The sequence below is a fragment of the Pleurodeles waltl genome, chromosome 7 (genome assembly GCF_031143425.1).
Source record: "Pleurodeles waltl isolate 20211129_DDA chromosome 7, aPleWal1.hap1.20221129, whole genome shotgun sequence".
Taxonomy (NCBI): domain Eukaryota; kingdom Metazoa; phylum Chordata; class Amphibia; order Caudata; family Salamandridae; genus Pleurodeles; species Pleurodeles waltl.
This window is the reverse complement of record NC_090446.1, coordinates 88,255,759-88,262,279: the sequence shown is the minus strand read 5'-3', so window position 1 is coordinate 88,262,279 and position 6,521 is coordinate 88,255,759.

The following is a 6,521-nucleotide window of genomic DNA, read 5'->3' as shown; positions in this document are numbered from 1 at the left end:
AACTATCCGAGATGACCATGGGTGAAAGACTGCCAGAGGAGGCTTCAGAGGGTAAAGTTAGTGTGACGGCCTTAAACCAGAAGACTATAACTATTCCTGGAGTAAGGCATCAGATCGTGATTTCAACACCAAATAAATGGGCTTCAGAGATTAATCCAATAGACAGAGGTTTAAAGGTAATGCCCAAACACACAACTGTGATTACACAGTCCATTGGAAGTCCCAGCAATTCAAATGCTGATGTGACTTTCCCAAAGGAAGAGGCCATGTTTAGCCAAAGTAGTCACCGGTTGATGCCCACAAAGATGTTGGCGACAACAAACAAGGTACAAATGACCTTGACGCAGAATATCCACCCAATGATTAAACAAAGACCTGTCCAGTTAATACCAAAAGATGAGGATTTGGAGATGAAGACCATTGAGACGCTTGAAGATGCACCTTTTCCAGAGCAAGGCCTTCATCGTTGGAATTCCCAAAGTATTGCAGGAAAGATGCCTACTCACATAGTAATAGCAGAGACAAGCCACGACTATGAAGTGATCCCCGGCAAAACTCTCCACCCAGGCAGATATGCAAAAAGCAGGACAGTGGAATCTCTGGGGAATGAGAAGGACACTACTGGCTACATAAGGCTGGTGACTAACATGAACATATGCCCTGGTTCCCAGGGTGGCTTTCCTTGCAATCACACTACCAAGGACATGTCATCCCCTTACAACAACCATGCATCTGGCTTCACTAGCCACAAACTATGGCATCTTCGATTCACCAGCAACTCTGCCAGGTCGGGCATCAATGGTCCTTCACCAAAGTATATAATTGAAGAGCTCACAGTTACATCCCCTTCCATTAACCACAATCAGAACACTGGGACAGATGGGGACCTGTCAAAGGTTCTGAATGAAATAACAAGGTCCAACTACAATGGCCTTTACAAAAACACTTTGACCACTCTAGGCAGAACAACTATTGACTCAGATGGACTAGTGAGGTTGCTGTCATCTAACAGAATAACACTTTCTTCTAAACAAACCCCAGACGTGGCTATAACTGGCGACATTTCTAGTCTCAGGTCTGCCAGAAACACAGGCCATTTGGACATACTGGCAGTGCAACATAGGGAGCCGAGTTTAAAGGGACACCATTACATTGACAACTGGCCACTTCCCTCTGTTGCACACCCACTCAGAGTCACTGTGGCCAGATCCCGCTCAGGTGGGGAAATCTGGCGTGGAGACATAGTGGACCTATATCAGCGACTACAGGATCCCAATGTGCAGAGACTATCTCAGGAATTGGAGAAGAAACTGATTGCACAGGGTGCCAAAAAAGGTGCAGCACATGCCAACAGAGCTGACCTGCAAAAATTATCCATGCGACTGATGAAAGCCCTGTCACGCATGCGTGTGCGAATGTAGTCCATGGAACAAAGGTGTGGGGGCATGAGAAAGATATCTAGTTATTTTGTAAAAAAAATAAAAATTCATTCTATTTTGCACCTTCTGCCATGAACAGTTTGTTTTTAGGGGCAAGGTCCCTTCTAGATGTGGAGAGATGGTCTCAGTACATTTGGATGCCGCCTCTACTAAGGTAGCATAACATTATTTCTTGTTTACTTTCTTGTGTTTGAAACCAAGTTTGTTCCCGGACTGGCTCCTTCAGCTTCATGTAAAAAAATATGATGCTTGTGAGCTAGCAAAGAGGTGTCAGCGGGTTACAGGTTTCACAGGCAGATTTCAACAACATTGAGTCAAGAGGGTTATGACCACTTGTCCAATAGTCTGAGGTCTCCAGTGGGGATTGTGCAGGTATGCCAGACTTTCTATCAGCTCGACTAAGCCATGTACTAAATTGTACGGGAAGGACAGGTGGGGTGGTTGCGCGTTCATGCAGAGACCCACTCCCACCAGAATCAGGGGCACTGCTCCCCTAGGTGCTTGCCTCCATTTGGGATCCACTCAAGATGTCAGTCTGAGTGTCAACATCTGACTGGAGAAGATACTCCTTCTGAGGGTTTAATGCAAAAAGATAGGTGTTTCTGAAGGTAATCAGGCTCCTTGCTCCAGAAAGCTTTATGCATGGGACAGATTATTTTGTATATTAGTCTGGGAAAGTGGACCCAGGGGAGTGATTTTAGGGCACATTTTGAGTTCTTTAGTCTTTCAGGTGAGAAAAGTTATGTCTGACTGGATTAGGACAATGTATATTTTAGAAACAAGAATGTTTTCATAGAGTCCTTTACAAGATGCAATTTAGTTGTCCAGTCACAGCGAGACTAGGGATCCAGTTTGCCCCAATTTATTGTTGGTTTGTGGGAAGATCAGGGTCACCTGAGAGAACAGCGTTAGTGCCACCCGGTTCTTTACTATCCTGGTGGTTAGTCCTTCTTTTGTCAATGTGAGGCACAGGTCATAGACCTCTAGTATCTGAAAACACACTACTGGCCCTCATTCTGACCTTGGCGGGCGGCGGAGGCCGCCCGCCAAAGTCCCGCCGTCAGATTACCGTTCCGCGGTCGAAAGACCGCGGCGGTAATTCTGACTTTCCCGCTGGGCTGGCGGGCGGTCGCCTTCAGACCGCCCGCCAGCCCAGCGGGAAAGAGGCTTCCACGATGAAGCCGGCTCGGAATCGAGCCGGCGGAGTGGAAGCTGTGCGACGGGTGCAGTTGCACCTGTCGCGTATTTCACTGTCTGCGCAGCAGACAGTGAAATACATGTAGGGGCCCTCTTACGGGGGCCCCTGCAATGCCCATGCCAGTGGCATGGGCACTGCAGGGGCCCCCAGGGGCCCCGCGACCCCCCCCTACCGCCATCCGGATCCCAGCGGTCGGACCGCCGGGATCTGGATGGCGGTAGGGGGGGTCGGAATCCCCGCGGCGGTGCAGCAAGCTGCGCCGCCGTGGAGGATTCAATGGGGCGGCGGTACACTGGCGGGAGCCCGCCAGTGGTGCCGGTCCGACCGCGGCTTTACCGCCGCGGTCGGAATCCCCATTGGAGCACCGCCGGCCTGTCGGCGGTGCTCCCGCGGTCCTCCGCCCTGGCGGTCAAAGACCGCCAGGGTCAGAATGAGGGCCACTGTCTACCCAGACCCAGTAGTGGAGGAGGTCCTTCTACAGGTGCAGCTATGGAGTGTGTTCTGTGTCTGCACTTGATGGCGTTATAAGTCCAATTAAATTCCCTCACTGACGAGAGAGCTCACCAGGAAAATGAGTCTGGTGTTCCTCATATTCCAGGTTTGGTGTCAGAGTGCTGGATCCATGCCATATTTTCACAATGACCAAGGACTACCGAGAGTCACTGTATATACATTTATCCCAAGTGGATATCTGGAAAATCGGGCATGAATCCTGCCTTTGTGGACTTTGCTGCTATATTGGATCCATCTGCTATCTTGTGCTACTGCCATCAGTAACATCCATTTTTGAGTTACTCAAAAAGTCATTGAAAGACAAAATGCATTTTATGTTCTGTTCGACTTGCAGCTTAGGGCACTGTTCACCATTTCCAAAGATCATTTGGTTCTATTTAGGCAAAATTAGACTGATGATGAGTTGGTACAGAAGAGATGTTACCAAGCCCTCAGCTTCAACCTGTCTGTATGTTTACTCTCAATTAACTACTGATGTTTCTAAAAGTGTAAGTCTTTATGGATCTGGTGTGTGTTTCTTGCACATTTTAATTGAGTTATTACCATGTGACCCTCCATGAGACAGATAGTCATGCAACTTTCCACCAACTGGTGCAGGCAAAGCAAAGATGAGGGATTGGTGAATTGCCATTAGCTTATCCCTTGGCACATGGTAGATATGTGTATGTCTTTAGGGTTCTTGATGGCACTTCCACTGATGTGCAGTGTTTATTTGCTTGTGTGTGTGTTTGTGTGACTATGCAGGAACTTTCTGAAATAATTTGTTTAAAATACTTCTAGTCTAATCTGATGCCTTTTCGTGGTGCACGTCTTACATGGCTGCAAACGTTACTCTTTGCTTTTTTCAGTACTACAACTCCCAGGTTTCTTTTTTAAATACTTTTTGAACCGATTCAGTCTTTTTTAGCCTCCGTTGCTGGGATGCTGGAATAAACATTCACTACCTTTTCTGTGAGCCTCATTCTCACTGTTCCATATTGAGCTCTCTCTGTTCTTTCATGTGTCTTTTGTGTCCTACAAAGTTTTCTAATTTATTGACCTCTTGTATTTATTAATATATTTTTGGGCAGGCTATTATCTGGTAGCGTGGATTTAGTAAAAAACTGGCTTGTTTGGGATGGCATCAAATAACAGTTCCAATCACCTTTCCAGGAATGTATGGGCTGAGTCAGTTGTAGGCTGAGAGTTTTTCTCATGGTCAGTTCCAATTGAGGCAGACAGATATTGTTACATTCCAACCTGATATGTGTGTTAACATCGTGATGAGTTATCTTTGTGGTATCCTTGGGGTTCACTATTTGCCATCCTTTACCCTCTTTCTAATCTCTTGTCCTGTGTCATTTCATCGCCTGGGTAATCATTAAGAGTTTCCCAGAGGAGTATCCTCAGAGGTTATCAAACTCTGTACCTGATAATTCTAGGCTTGGAGACACTGTACCCCAATTCTCATGAGGAGCTGCACAGGATGTGAGTAGCTGCTGTTCCTGTTTCCATACTTCATCTCTGGGAGTGGTGGGGTCAGGGTGAAGGGAGCCGAAAAGGTTCCCCCCCTGCAATTGCCAAGAAATAGGGTCCCTCCAACATTTACCACCTGCTCCAAGCAGATGGTACTTATATCCAGATCTCGGCCTGTTATTTCCCTGGCATGGAGAAAAACGTTTGGAGTTGGACATGGTGTTCCTGTGTCCACATGTTATAATCACAGGGGGGGATTGAGAAAATATTTTTATCTGTAATAGTGCAAAAACAGAGATCCAGTCGCAAGACCTGGATTGACCGTAATTGTCGCCAGTTAAAAAGGAGAATGTGCAATGTGTTCCCAGTATCAAAGCCACATCATACAGCTGATCAACAAGATGCATGAAGATTTTCTATAGTAACAGACAACTCCAAGAATTTTTTGGTAAGTCTCATGGAGAAGTGAAAACCACAATCTGTTTGTCTGTTACAAAAATCAGTCGATTACGTTTCCACCCCTCGAAGGATAAAGGGGTCTCCATCAGGACTGTAATGATGCTGGGACATCCTGAATACAAGAGAAAATGGAGGTGACATGCAAAGGGTGTGCATGCTCACCAGGGGATGTAATGAAAATAAAAGTTCTTGGTACCTTACTGCCTGCGCAACACAGGAGTAAACTATGAGAATGGATCCCATAGCCAGGGCCTGCTTGAGGGCTGTGTGACTGGTGCAACTCGTGACACCTTAAAGGGGGGCACCGTTTTTGCAACTATATTATGGTTTTAAAAGTACCTGCTGCGGCGTGCTTTGCCTCTGGCAGTTTTTAGGCTACAATAAATATGTGAAGATTACTCTGGTGATCAACGTTCTGCCTGGAGAGAGATCGGAGTTTTCTCCCCTGGACATTTTACGGTAGCGCAGAGGGTAATATGACTGCTGCAAATAAAGTGTACCTTGCGGGCTAAGTGCATATAATGCAAATAAGTCAGTGGGTTACTGCTTTTTTCTCAGAGAGATCCTTTTGTTACTTGCAGTTTATAAGTTAAAATCCTAATATAGAACACTAAGCTATGAACTGGCACCAAAGAGCTGCATGCAAACTGCAAGCTATAGATTAGCGTGTTATGATTGTTCCCCAGCCTTTCATTATCCTAATGTTGCAAAAAGGATTAATTTGGGTACAAATCAATTCTTATTATTAAAGAGAACCCACAACCATGGTGTTACATTTTAAGTTCTGAGTTTGTGTCTCTCCAGACCAAGCACTCAAACTACACTGCCTACCAGTATCAATGACATGTGGCTCCTACAACATGTAGTCCTCTATTTTATGAAACATTTCTCATACACTGATTTACACACCTACGATTGATTTTCTCTGTGTAATGTGTGTGCCATGTGAAGTGCTCTGACACCCTACACTGGTATAAGAGGCACTATAAAACCAATTAAATGTATCTGAGAGAGAGGGGTTATGGAGGCTTGAGGGACACTATTAAAGGGTGGTAGAGAGGGTATCCATGGCAGGAGTGGTCATGGGGGGGGGGCGGCAATAAACATTGTGGCACAGGGCTAGGCGCTGCCAAGAGCAGTTCAAAACGTGTGCTGCGGAAATTGACGCGGTCATATTGATGAGAGCAGCTGCGGGGTCAGCACACTGGACGGCACTCTTGTAACTTCAAAGGCAGGACAGTGGTGTAACAAAGGTCCCTGCTGCCCCGCAGTGGGAGGGGACAAGCTCCAGGGGGCCACCTCAGTACAGTACTCTGACCTTGGAGCTCTTCCGTGAGTCGGGTGGGGGGAGGTGCCCGCATGTGCTGTGCAGGGGTCCCCCCTCAAGTTTCGTTATGCCACTGAGACAGGAAGGTAGGGGTAAAGTGACCAGGTGCCCCATATTTGCCGGGACAGTC